The sequence below is a fragment of the Nematolebias whitei genome, chromosome 3 (genome assembly GCF_014905685.2).
Source record: "Nematolebias whitei isolate Nwh7 chromosome 3, NemWhi1, whole genome shotgun sequence".
NCBI classification, from domain to species: domain Eukaryota; kingdom Metazoa; phylum Chordata; class Actinopteri; order Cyprinodontiformes; family Rivulidae; genus Nematolebias; species Nematolebias whitei.
Window position 1 is genome coordinate 44,508,099 of NC_056500.1, and position 15,162 is coordinate 44,523,260.

Consider the following 15,162-nt stretch of genomic DNA (forward strand, 5'->3'; position numbering starts at 1 on the left):
TATATATGTATATATATATATATATATATATATATATATATATATATATATGTATATATATGTATATGTATATATATATGTATATATATATATATATATATATATATATGTATATATATATGTATGTATATATATGTATGTATATGTATATGCATATATATGTATATGTATATATGTATATATGTATATATGTATATATATATATGTGTGTGTGTGTGTGTGTATGAACACTCCAGCAATTTATTGTTTAATGTGGAAAATAAAAAACAGTCGTTCCTCACAGTATTCATGATTAAAATACAACAGCAAAAGCCAAACAAACAAATAAAACCTTAATAAAACTTTGTGGTGATCAGTATCTTCTCTTTACAACAAATTCCCTCTCATAACCCTTTTAACACCTGCTCCCTGACTGCAGCCACCTCTCAACACAATAAGAACCAGCTGACCTCAAAATGTAATTAAATCTGATATTTACAATGACACCTGAACCCCTTACATCATTAATTACACCAAAGCTCAGATATTGCACACCGGTCATCTAACTCCAGTGACTTCATTTGAGATGTATGCGTGTGTTTATGAGTTGGCAGCTACGTCAGTGACATCTCTGATACTGTCATCAGTAGGAGCTCACATACTGTATGTCTAATGTGGTTATTATTCTCACAAAGCTCTGGTTGGAGAGTGTTAAGCCTGCTTTAATCTGCAGCTGAATCTGTAGTCAAAAAGATGGCGAGCAGCCCTTTTTCAGTCTGTGTTCATTGTCCTGAAAGCATCGTGCAGCGTCAAACAGCTTATTATGTGAAGTTTTCATTAGGGATGCCGAAGAGCAGTTGGCGGAGCAGCTGATGAAGTAGTCCCAATGTTTCACAGCACTATACGGAGAGCTGCATTATAGGTGTCAGTCATATACACCGCGCTGTGGCCATCACTCTCGCCCTGTAAGGGGGATATGTGGGCATGCTTGTGTGCATCTGTGTGTTTATATTCCAGCTGGTGACTAATGCAGGGGAAATCCAGATGACTCAAAACTACCAGTGTCCGATGTAGTGTCCAAGAGGCAACAATTTACAGCCAATGCACTAAACTGCCCAGCAACGCATTGTTTCTAATGTCTTTGGTTAGATTTCTTTAACAAACTGATGTTGCAATATTTATTCCTCCTAATAGTTTTTCCATTTTGTTACAGTACATCAACAAGGCTAATGTAAAAAGTAGACAAGAAAACGGGAATTGGACTTCTTTTCTGAAGCTGAATATTTGCAGAGTTTTGAGCTTTACAATGCATGTGATACATTTGTATTGTTTGTTTTCTCAACTGAAACCCAGGAAGACTCAAGAGACAGAAAGTAAGAAAATAAACTTACAATATTTACAGGGCTGGACTTGGGAGGAAACAGGTAAGCATCTGTGGAAGCAGAATGAAGATGGTAAGTGTTTTCATTAAGTCAGAGGATCTTCTGGAAGGATTGTATGTAAACAGAGGAGGCTTCCTCAGGTTGTATCTGTTCAGGCGTGGAGGGTAAGATTCCAGGCTCCAGGAAGCTGAATATGGTAGGTGAGATTCACAGGTTGGTGTAAGAGAGAGGCACGTCAGACAAGGATGAAGAGGTAAGTGAGAGATCTTTCTAGTTATATGGGCAGCTGTGGCTGAGTGGTTAGAGCAGTCATCCTCCAATGCAAGAGTTGGGGGTTCGATTCCACCAGCCAAAATGTCCTTGGTCAAGACACTGAACCCCTCATTCCCTCCAATGTGTGTCCCATCAGTGTATGAATGTGATAAAGCACTGATTACTCTTTTAGAGACATACTGTAGTAGAGTGCTGTATGAATGGGTAAATGAGGCACATGTTGTAGTGTAAAGTCTTTGAGTATCTTGATAAGATAGAAAGGTGCTTTATAAGTGCAGTCCATTTACCATCTTATATGTATGAAGAGGATTATATTTTAGTGTGATGGTCCAAGGGAATCTCAGGCTGGTGGATAAAGGTAAGCCTCAGACTTGAACAGTGTTCTTCTGCGAGGAACACAGGATTAATTCACAATATCTTAAATTGCACTAGGAACTCTGGCTGCTCACTGAATACCACAAAGTAGACAAAATGTCTCAACATTGTCCTCTGGCAGCCCTGGTCCTTAAATACAGCAAGGTGGCTGAAATGAGCCAGAGCTGAGGAAAAGAAAACTCCTCCCTGCCACTCAGGAGTTGCAAAAAGGTGATTTGGATATAAACAATACTGGACTCTCGACAGCGTGGCATGGATTGATCGACGTACCCCTATTTCAATCACATAAAAGTCAGATGAAATGTGACCTGAGCATACAGACTGAGGTTGCTTTGAAAAATATTGAAATATGTATCTGATTTAGTACCAAATACGAAAGTGACCAGGCGAAAGATTAAAAAAAATTTGATATGTCACATTCAGAGATTCAGAGAGAGAGAGTCAGAGATTCTTTATTGTCATTCGCACCTCATGTGGTACATGCGGCGGAGCGAAATTATGTGCACAGGGTCCCAGTTACATCCAAGAATAAAACGTAAAAGAAAAACAGTAATAAGATCTAAGATATGAACTAAGAAAAACATTAACTAAAAATACGCTAAGCACTAATAGCATAAAAACAATACACTGAACAGCAGCAGCACAAACATGAGTCTGTGTGAGCAGATGAGCACGCATGAACACTGCAACATGAAACAGATCAGCAGCAACATGAAACATATCAGCAGCAACATGAAACAGATCAGCAGCAACATGAAACAGATCAGCAGCAACATGATGTGATGTGAGCTATTCTTCAGGCTGGTGGTGTTGTTGTCCCAGCTGAGGTTATCATTCAGGTGCACACCCAAGTACTTGTAGACAATTCAGACTGTCATTAAAAAACAGATATCAGTAGCATATAGGCAAAAATAAATAAAATAACCTTGCTGTGAGCAACTGTTGCATGCAGTGTGAACGTGTGTAAAAGTTAGGATTTAAATCCAAAGGTGGTTAATATGCACACACCACTTTTCTGTTTACATTTTTAAAGAACTTATTTAAACAGATTTTCTTTCATTTAACTTCATGATTTAGATTTTTTTTTTCTAAATAAAAAAATACAATCAATATCTATGTCAACAAAAGAGAAAGTGAAAGTGTTATTATTTTCTTTTTTAACTATTCACCAAAGGGATGAATAGTTTTACTCTCAACTGTAAAACAAACTGTCTGTGTCGAGGAAGTAGAACGAAGCTGTTCAGACCAGCTGCTAATACAATGCAACAAAAGGAATCAAAACATGTTTACGTTTCAGAATAAAATCACTTCCTTGAGAGTGAAATACTGAATCTTCAACCAGTCCCACACTTCCAACAACACTTACTGTAAGTCATAAACTGGCATAAGCTTTCCCACATGACCAGTAAAACCAGTTTTTCTATTGATTTGCTGATTCATGTCTTGCAATAGTTCGATTCCCAAACAATTAAAGATGCTTTCCCACGATAAGATTAGGTGAGAAAAAAAAAATGTATGTGAGCTTTTGTCACAGTGACTTTAGCACTAGATATCTGCTTGGTGTCATGTTGGGAAAATTAATCTTCCCAGAGGCAATAAGGTGGCAATGTGCCAGAGCCAAATAATCCTTCAAGTCCAACTACCTTCAGTTAGAACCTGAATAGTTTGTTTGATCTTCATGACTAATGACTTCTCAAATAACAAATAATTAGCTGTAAAAGAATTGGTTAAAAAAAAAAAAAGTTCATAAATAATTATTCTAGCTATGTATGTACCTGCCCAGTCTTTTGTCGGCTGTAGAAGTTGGTCAGTTTGAACCATGCAAATCTGTTGCTAAATTGATATTTTATTGAAAAAAAAAAAAAATTCAAGGAATTTTGTTGGTATTTTGCTGTTTTCTTGCTATAACTTTTTTCTTAAGTAGCTAGAATATAGAACTGTAGAAGTCATAGGCGTCGCATCCATTATATGTGAAGGGGACGTGTCCACCTCATATTTAAAAAATATTAATTAGGAAGAAAAACACACACACACACACACACACACATTTACCATGAAATACTAATTCACCCAGTGCTGTTTCTATTTCTTCTTGAATGAATCCATTCCACTTGATTAATGGGAGAATACTCAAACCACTAAACGTCCACTCGAGGTTTTGCTGGTTATCTACCATATCATTACCATACCATGCCATACCATTTTATTTATAGAGCACTTAAAACAGCGACAAGACCAAGCAAAGTGCTGTACAGACAGAACAACAGGCAACACACAAAGCAATATACAAAATGAGGTAAATCAGAAATATAGACATAAAAACGATGCAGATAATAAATATGATGACTAACCAGTGTGGAGCATACAGGTTCAAAACACAGATCATCTACAACAATTCTCCACACTGCATGCAGTCCTGATGTAAGCTCAGTCATCCAGGTAACTAAATCACACACAAAAAGTTAAATCATGTCATCTGGACAAGATTCTGTCCAGATGACATGATTTAACCTTTATTTGTGACCGCATACAGTTTTCCCACTGGAAGTGACAGAAATTAAGATGTTGAGGTTCTCCTTAGGAGGGACAAGGATGGATAAGATTAAGATTGAGATCATCAGAGGTACAGCACAGGTTGAACAACTGGTAAATAAAGTTAGAGAGGCCAGACTGTGATGGTTTGGACATGTCCAGAGGAGGGACAGTGGGTATATTGGTAGAAAGATGTTAGAAATACAGCTGCCAGGAAAAAGACTACGAGGAAGGCCAAAGAGAAGATATATGGATGCAGTGAGAAAGGACATGGAGGTAGACGGAGTGAGGACAGAGGATGCAGAGGACAAAGTGAGATGTAGGAGGATGACTCGCTGTGGTGACCCCTGAAGGGGGAAAAGCCTAAAGAAGAAGAAGAAGATACAGTGTTTCCCCGAGGTCACTTGGCTTGGTAGGGCGCTCACAGGGGGAGGTGGGGAGACACTTCTGTGTTGTGCGATAGCCTAGTGCTACGTTAGTGCCAAAAGTTTGTTGAACAAGGTGGGGGTGTTAGGATGCTTGAGAGAAGCAGTGTTACATCTGTAGCATCTTAGCTAGTACGTCTGTGTTGTGCATCGCTAGCTTAGTGCTATGTTAGTGCCGGCATTTGCTGACCAGTGTGGGGAGGTTAGGATGCTTGAAAGAAGCAGACTGTGCTCTATTCACACAAGGAGAGCTGTTGGTCAGGCTACTTCTTGTTGTTGTGTCATGCTCTCTAAAAAAGTTATTGAATTAAGTGTTTACTTATGTAGGTAAATGTAGATGTTTAACATCCCATTAAAATACACCAAAATGCCGAAAATGGCATCTAATTGATTAAAAATTTTCTGGGGGAGAACCCCCAACCCCCCCACTAATGTGTCCCCTACACATTACAAATGCTTCTGACACCAATGGTAGAAGGTAATGATATCATCAATTTGTTACAAATCTGTCGTACAAACTCCCTCTGCTGGACATTTTATTATTTGCAGGTACTGCCAGTTTGAGGATCCACAAAAGGTTATTCCAATCACCTAATCTGATCTGCTCTATGAAGCCCTCCTTCATACCGCAGACCAAAACAAGAGGATGGCGTGAATTATGCCCATAAGCCATTGGCATCAGAAGCATTTGCTATGTGTGTGTGTGTGTGTGTGTGTGTGTGTGGGGGGGGGGGGGTCTAGGGGTCCTCCCACCAAAAAAATTGAATAAAGTAGATGCCATTTTCTGCATCCTAGTGTATTTTAATAGGTTGTTAAACATCTACGTTTACCTACACAAGTAAAAACTTGATTCAATAACTATTTTAAAAAGTATGGCACAATCTCCCCCAACCCCACCCCCAACAACTGCCAGCACTAATCTAGTGCTAAGCTAGTGGTGCACATATAGACACACTAGCTAAGATGCTACAGACGTAGAACTCCACTTCTCTCACGCATCCTAACCCCTCACCCTGGTCAACAACTGATCGCACTAATGTGACGCTAAGCTAGTGCACAACACAGAGGTGTCTCCCACTCCTCCCCCTGCCCTGTCAAGTGAACAATGTGGTGAGTTGTTATAAGTAACCAGGAAAATCCAGTGTGGACTTTTAGTGGCATGAGTATTCTCCTATTCTGAGTATTCTGTGGACTCTGTGCCAGTCTGTTGTGGTGAAGGGGAGCTGAGGCAAAGCTCTCTGTTTACTTGTCGGTTTATGTTCCTACCCTCAACTATGGCCACAAACTTTGGGTAGTGACTGAAAGAATGATATTACGGATACAGGCGGTTAAAATTAGTTTCCTCTGCAGGGTAGCTGCAGAGATAGGGTGAGAAGTTCAGTCATCCGGGAGAGAGATGGAGTAGAACCGCTGCTCCTCCACTTTGAGAGGAGTCAGTTGGGGTGGTTCGGGCATGGTAAGGATGCTTTCTGGGCACCCCCCTAGGGAGGTGATTCGGGCATGTCTGACTGGGAGACTTCAGGAAAGACCCAGGACATACTGGAGATACTACATCTCTTGGTTGGCCTAGGGACACTTTGGGGTCCTCCCAGAAGAGCTGGAAGAGGTGGTTGTGGAAAGAGATGTCTGGGCCTCCCTGCTTCAAGCTGCTGCCCCTGCGACCTGACTTCAGAACAAGTGGAAGATAATGAATGGAGGGATACATGGAGTATTAATCAAGTGGAATAGATTCATTCACAAAGAAATGGACATAGCACTAGGTGAACTAATATTTCATGGTAAATGTGTGATGGTCCAGACAAATATCTTTTTTAATGTGAGGGGGACAAGTCCCCTTCACATAATTGTTGTGATGCCTATGCAACCAGACAGCACCCCTCCACCCCAACCCCCCATGACAGCTATACTTGCAAATACAAACATGGTGACTAAAACAAGCGATTGCACCAGATTAGTGACATGAAGTCAGGACCGTGGAAATGTGCACTGCACCATGCCTACTTCATGGCTTGTGTATACACGTTTCTATTCTTATAGATCCATTGGCAACACTTAAGAGGCGATACTGGGAAACTGTTGATGATAAATGGACTGCACTTATATAGTGCTTTTCTATCTTATCAAGATACTCAAAGCACTTTACATTACAATCTGTGCCCTCATTTACCCATTCATACAACACTCTACTAGATCTTTGCAAAGCTAATCTGAATCTGTAGAGACTAATCAGTGCTTTATCACTTCATACACCGATGGGACACACATTGGAGACAATGAGGGGTTCGGTGTCTTGCTCAGGGACACTTGGCATGTGATTGTTGGTGGAATCAAACCCCCAATTCTTGAAATGAAGGATGACTACTCTAACCACTTAGCCACAGCCACCCTGTGATGTTGAATGATGAATGATGTGAAAATTATTATTGTACTCATCAGACACACATGATGAACAATTAATACATCCACATGTATGCAATTAGATGATTGGATATAAAAGCATGCACAAAGTGGTGCAGAAAAATTTTTTGGCCCACGATGACGACTGGCTCATCAGCCATTATAGGCTTCCAAGGGCAATCCTTTTGGAACTGTGTTTGGTGCTGCAGCAGATCTTGGAGCGTGACACAATGAGGAGCCGTACGCTGCCAGTACACATACAGCTGCTGACCACACTGGGGTTCCTAGTAACATGGACATTATAGAGAGAACTGATAGACCAATCAGGACTATGACAGCCAACCCTGAGCCATGCCAGCTGTGTGGGTTAGAAGTATCCATATGTTAACCAGGGTTATCAAATTCCCATACAATGCAGTTGAACAGGCCCACATTAAAGTGCCATTTGCAGTGACAGCCAGTTTTCATAATGTAATAGGAGCTATCGACTGCACACACATCGCTATAAAAGCACCATCACAAGACAAATATGTTTTTGCCAACAGGAAACATTTTCATTCAGTCAACGAGCAAATTACTGTATATGTGATGTGCAAAAGCAACTAACCAACATTGTGGCAAGGTGGCCTGGTTCAATGTACGATTCATTCATTCTAATGAACAGCAAGGTTGGGAACAGACTACAAGCTGTCACAGTGTGGGATGGGTGGCTTCGTAGTGAGTAAATTCAATCGTCCTAATATGTCTGACCATTTTTTCTCAATTTTTGCGAGTGTGTGCTACTCTGAACCCACAGCATATGCAGCTTTGCAAATATTGTCCCACTCACTCCTCTTGTACTTGGCACTAATAGCACTTGGCACTAATCTCTTCTACTAACTGGAGTTAGTAGAAGAGATCATATCTCTCCAGTTTTAGCTTCTCTCTATTGGCTCCCTGTCAAATCCAGAATTGAATTCAAAATCTTACTTCTAACCTACAAAGCTCTCAACAACCTGGCTCCATCTTATATTACAGATCTTATTGTTCTATATTTTCCTAATAGAGCACTTTGCTCTCAGACTGCAGGTTTACTTGCGATTCCTAGATTTTCCAAAACCAGAATGGGAGGCAGAGCTTTCAGTTATCAGGCTCCTCTCTTGTGGAACCAACTTCCAATTTCTGTCCGTGAGGCTGACACATTGTCCAGTTTTAAAACTAGGCTTAAGACTTTCCTTTAGTTAAGGTTGGCTTGGTTTTCCTGAGCTGTCCCTTAGTTATGCTGCTATAGGCTTAGACTGCTGGAGGACAAACTGACCACATGTTTTCACTATGCTTTTCTTTACTTAAGCCCCCAGTATACTCCCGCGTACGTCCATACGCAGAGGTATGCACGTACGTACGCAGAGGTACAAGCGTACCCCCCAGGGCATGTCCGTGCAAAGCTCAAATTTTTACAACCGCATACACGTACGCGTTGTTGCACAATAAACTGTCCAGCGACGGACTGTTATGTATGCGACACCAATGTATTAAATTCTCCTTCTTCATCCCTGATCTGGCCTTTTCTTTTGTTTTGTTTTTTGCCAAGAGGCAAGTGATCTCTTACTCCTTCGTTGATGCCATGACTGAAATGTTGAGAAATGAAGGAATTTGTCACGAGAGAATTCAACTCAGCTCCAGCGTGGCTGCGGGAGGGTCTGGAGATTTCCTGGTGGGCTGGTCCGATGTGTGGGCTGCAGAGCTAGCACTCCCTGTTTTTTTTTATTTATTTTTTAGATCTTTTTATTAACAACATATAAACACAGAACACCGCTGCGGCTGAGGCTGCCAGCGCTCACATTTTTTTCTTTTTTCCGACCTGTCAATCAATCCAGTAGGCGTGTCAGCAAATGACCAATCGGCGACCTCAATTTGTCCCGAAGGTAAACACCCCTTGTCTGTGAAGCTGCTCTGCAGCTGCTCAGGGTGTACGCTGGAGTACGAAGTCTGAACCCTCTGCGTACAGTACACGCGTATGTACTCATGAAGTTTTTACCTAATTTAGAAGCATCTCCAACTCACATTCCACAAAATTCCTCTTTTTTCCACTTGTAGACATACTTTTCTATTTTCAATATTTAAATCTATTTGCATACTGGGGTAAAGCATGTAAAACAATTACAAATCCAATTTTTATTTTACAGAAAAGAGTCATAAGAATTATTACCAGAAAAGATTACAACCATCCGTCAAATATATTGTTTCATCAGCTAAAGATATTAAAATTTTATGACTTGGTTGATTACAATATCTTACTGTTTATGTATGGGGCCAACAAAAACATAACGAGGCCCTCCTTCATACCGCAGACATGAAGGAGGGCCTTCACTGCTAAAGGGTTAGCATCTACTAACATTCAAGGGAAATTTGTTAAAAGAGAAAGTAATTATTATCTTAAGGGGATGGAGATGTTTGTGAAGCCGTGGTGTCGCACCAGTCTGAAGATGCGATCCACTAGATCTCAGGGTATTAGATTGTGGAATGATCTGGAGGTTGATATTAAAAATGCCAAAACTATGTACATATTCAAGAAGATGATAAAAAATTTTTTTTTTTTAAATATTAAGTATAATGTGAGTTAATAAAAATTGTTTACAGTTGATCTTATATTTTAGCTAAGTTTTTTAAATTTTTTTTAATCTTTTTATTTTTTTATTAATTCATCTTGCTTTTGTATAGTAATTTTGTTTGGAATATATTTTGGGGACAAGGGGCAGATATTATAAGAATTCATTCTTCTTCTGCTGCCTTTCATTTTATTTCTGTGATTCATCCATCCATCCATTTTCTTTACCCGCTTATTCCATTTTGGGTCACGGGGGTCGCTGGTGCCCATGTCCAGCAATCACTGTGCGAGGGGCGGGGTACACCCTGGACGGGTCGCAAGTCCATCACAGGGACACACAGAGACAAACGAGACAAACAACCATTCACTCTCTCACTCACACCTAGGGACAATTAGAGTCACCATCAGCCTAACATGCATGTTTTTGGTCTGTGGGAGGAAACCGGAGCACCCGGAGAAAACCCACGCATGCACGGAGAGAACATGCAAACTCCACCCAGAAAGGCCCCTGGACCGGGGTTTGAACCAAGGACCTGCTCGCTGAGAGGCAGCAGCTCTACCAGTTGCGCCACCGTGCTGCCCCATTTCTGTGATTGTATATCTTTTTTCTTTTCTTTAAATTGTATTATATTTGTTGTTTGGATGAAATGAAATGAATAAATAAAACATACATACATACATATTTAAATGTAGGCATGTCAAGGGGGAGTCTGGTACTGTATTTCCTCATGTTGCCACTCTAAGCAGATGGCCGCTTGTCCTGAGCCTGGTTCTGCTAAAGGTTTCTACCTCATGAGGGAGTTTTTTCTTTCCACGGTCTCCTTCATGCTTGCTCAAGATGAGAGTTCTGCGATGAAGTTTAATTCAAAGCAGAATGCTCTTCAGATAAATAATGTTAACTTACCAGTATTTTTAATATATATGAATGTTTCTGTTCAGTGGCCTGAGATAACTTCTGTTGTGACTTGACACTTTGTACATAAACTGAATTGAACTGAATTAATGTGTGTTCAATTCCACATTGTTTGGGATGTATAAAGGAAGTGTGCTTGAATTCATATGTACGAACAATTTCATACATCTTGATTTATTTGTGCGTACACTGTCTTGTCAATTTAAGCATATGCCATATTTCAGAAGAAAATCTACGCAAGTCTTTGTACATGAGGCCCCAGGGCCCTGACAGAGCCAATCGGAGACCCTCACTAAACCATTCAATCAATGCTGTTCAGGGTTGTTTTTTAATTGATTTGAAACTGTGGAATATCCTCTTGAAAAATTGTATGGCCTATTGTCGAGCATTAGTCAACTATTTTGATCATTTTTAACCACACAGTTTCCATTTTTAACAGGAATGGCACGACATTATGATAAAATTACAAAGAAAGCTTGCCTTTGAACATGAGGAATAACCAACGAGCACAAAACTTTCTGATGTAAGCTGCGCAGGCTCTAAAGCAACATAACTAAAGGGATAGCTCAGACTAAACCAAGTCTACCTTAATTATGAGGTTTGTCAAAAAGGAAAATTTTATCTTATGCTTAAAATTAGGTGGAGTGTCAACCTCAAGTTGGTTCCACAAGAGTGGAGCCTGATAACTGAAGGATCTGCCTCCCACACAACTTATAGAAACTCTAGAAACTCCAAGCAAACCTGCAGCCTGAGAACAAAGAGCTTTGTTACAAAAATATGGAAAAATAATATCTTTAATATAAGGTGGAGTTTGGTTTTAGATAATTTTATACTGTGTGTCAAATGTAAAATGTTATAAGTAAGGCATTTGTTATTTAGATTGTAATCAGAAATGTAAACAGTAACACCTTAAGGACAAACAAGAATGAGTTGTTAAAAGAATACTCCATCAAAGCCCATTTTCAGTCAATATTCAGAGGATAATACAGGCAACACTGATCCAATGGTAACTTCCTAATTTGATCATAAAATTATGTTTAACTAATGCATTGGTTACGTTAGCATTCCAGCAGTTAAAGTTAATGGAGATTTTTAAAAATATATTTTCTCCTCTTTTTTTGACCCACCAGCATCTAGTTTTCCTCACATACTGTAAACACAGCTTTAGTGCAAAATCTGAGTTTTATTGGTCTATGTGAAAAATGTGAGCCCTACATTTTTTCTTTGTTTCACTTCGAAAATGATCTCTCTTGAACTCTTTAATCAAAGTTTTCAGAAGTTAAAGCTAAATTTTATGCATTTATTTTTTTATTATAGATAGTAATTTTTTCATGAATTTTCATTGCCTTATTTAGAACCACGAAGAACTGAACATGAGCACTTCTGGAGCCCTTTGCTTTTTTTTTTTTTTACAGGCAGGGAACAGAATCCCTTCACCCAGTGGAGCTGAGGACCTATGGTAAACACAATCAAAGCTTTCCACCAACAGATTGCAGATCTGAGAAGCAGTTCGGCCAGTGAACCACAAACCATCAGTCACAGCTAATCCAGCACTAAATCTGGCTCTGCCGTCTTTTGATGTAAGTCAACATTACTGATGGTGCAGTGTCAGCAAAGTGCAGCACTATTAATAAGTTACCATTTACAACAGAAAAATGAGTCAAAACACAGGCAATGACAAACTGAAACAGAGGTTTATTACCATTTAATAGGATTATATAAGATGACAATAAATCTGATGAATCTGATTCACATTTTTTTTAACATACTTGAACTAGAAAAAGTCACAGGAAACTTTTAAGGGTAAAAATGCAGATACCGTTTGACACTCTAACATACATCATATTTCTTCTAGAAGATCTAAAAAAAATAAAAATAAATAAAAGTAAATTGAACTGATTTTTTAAACAATGTACATCTTCTTTTTCTTTCGGCTTTTCCCTCTTCAGGGGTCACCACAGTGAGTCAGCCTCCTCCATCTCATTCTGTCCTCTGCATCCTCTGTCCTCACTCCATCTACCTTCATGTCCTCTCTAACTCCATCCATATATCTTCTCTTTGTCTTCTTCCTGGCAGCTGCATTTCTAACATCCTTCTACGAATATACCCACTGTCCCTCCTCTGGACATTTTCAAATTTTAATAATGTACATAAGCTGCAAAATGATGATATTTTTATGTAAAAGTGTAAAAAGAACCAAGATGTTCAGAAAAATTAAAGCTTTTGGCAGTGGCTTACTTGGATCACCATAGTTGCTGTGTCTCTGACTGACAGTACTCATCATGACACAAGCATGAATGCAGACTAGAAAGTGAGCCTAAAACAAAGAATTTCAACTGAGTTGTATTTAAAAAATTTAAACCAATAAATGGCAGAATTGTCTGCTCATACCACATTTGGTTTTATGTGTCTACAGTGTAATTTGTAAGAGTTAAAAAGACATTTAACTTCTAGTTTTGATGAGTTACAATGGAAGCCAATGGTTGAACGCACTCAGCACTTTTGGGGGAATTGAGATAAAAGTATAAATCCTGTGGTACTGAGAGACACACTGGGTGAAAAAAGACAAAAATGTGCATGTTGTGATGTGTATGCTGCATAAAGTGTTTGTGGGAGGAAGAATATGCTTTTAAATTTTAATATTTTTTCTGTGAAGTCTGACTAAGCAATATAGCTCCAAAGAAGACTGTTTTCTTACTAATTTTGCCACAGTCCCATCATATATATTTTTTTATTTATCAATGCCAAACACTGTACCACTAAAAGAGTCCAGTTTACCAAGATACCATGATATTTCAAATTGAGCCATATATATTTTTTTCCTGGCAACTGCATTTCTAATATCCTTTTACCAGTATACACACTGTCCCTCCTCTGGACATGTCCAAACCATCTCAGTCTGGCCTCTCTAACTTTATCTCCCAGTTCTTCAACCTGTGCTGTACCTCTGATGATCTCATTCCTAATCTTATCCATCCTTGTCACTCCTAAGGAGAACCTCAACATCTTCATTTCTGCCACTTCCAGTTCTTTCTTCTGTCTTTTTGTCAATGCCACTGTCTCCAGACAACATAGCTGATCTCACCACTGTCTTGTAAAATTTTCCTTTGACCTTTGCTGCCACCCCTTTGTCACAAATCATGCCTGAAACTTTTCTCCATCCACTCCATCCTGCCTGGATTCTCTTCTTCACCTCTTTACCACATTCCCCATTTTTGTGGACAGTGGACCCCAAGTACTTGAAGTCCTGCACCTTTGTGACCTCTGCTCCTTGTAGCCTCACTATTCCATGGCCTCCCTCTCATTCACACATGTACTCTGTCTTACTACGGCCGACTTTCATTCTTCTATTTTCAAGTGCATACCTCCACCTCTCCAAGTTCTCTTACACCTGTTCCTTGTTCTCACCAAAAATCACAATCATCTGCAAACATCATAGTCCACGAGGATTCTTGCCTGACCTCATTGGTTAGTCTGTCCATCACCAGAACAAACAAGAAGAGGCTCAGAGCCAATCCTTGATGAAGGCCTACCTCCACCTTGAAGTTATCTGTCACTCCAACAGCACATCTCACCACTGTCCTGCTGTCCTCATACATGTCCTGCTGTCCTCATACATGTCCTGTACCAGTCTAACATACTTTTCTGCCACCCTAAATTTCCTCATGCAATACCACACCTCCTCTCTTGGCATCTTGTCATATGCTTTTTCTAAATCCACAAAGACGTAATGAAGTTCTTTCTGACCCTCTCTGTACTTCTCCATCAGCATCCTCAAAGCAAAGACGGCATCTGTGGTACTTTTTCTTGGCATGAAACTAAACTGGGGAGACCGGGTGACATTGGCGTACTACTTTTTGTATGAGTGGCAAAGCTGCAAGAAGACTAGATATTTAAAAACTGGTGTTGGAAACTGGAGAATAACAGCCAAATGGTAAAATAGAATGGTTCAGTGCTAATTCAGTGACACCCTTTGTAGGATTCTTTGGGCCCATTTACAAGGCGCGTATTTTGAGTGAAATCGCACCCTTCTCTCTGCAGTTTGGCAGTTTATTTACACAACACGAGTACCCCCCCCCCCCCCAAATTTGAAGGTTTCTCAACCCACCTCTCACAGAGGTCTCTGAGCAAGACACCCGACCTCGAATTGCTACCCGGGCAGCTTACACAGCTGCCCACTGCTCCACATGGGTGTATCCCAGGTGTGATGGGTTAAATGCAGAGAGCCAATTTCGTCTTTATATGGGAACATACAATGATGACAACACATAGCACGTTATTATTATCATAATTATATAT

General features: G+C 39.8%; 1 protein-coding gene across 1 annotated transcript in view; it reads left to right on the top strand.

The window, feature by feature from the left end:
- zbtb11 (zinc finger and BTB domain containing 11) overlaps window positions 1–15,162 on the top strand; it is a 117,613-nt gene that overhangs the window by 94,187 nt on the left and 8,264 nt on the right. The gene's annotated exons all lie outside the window — the stretch shown is intronic.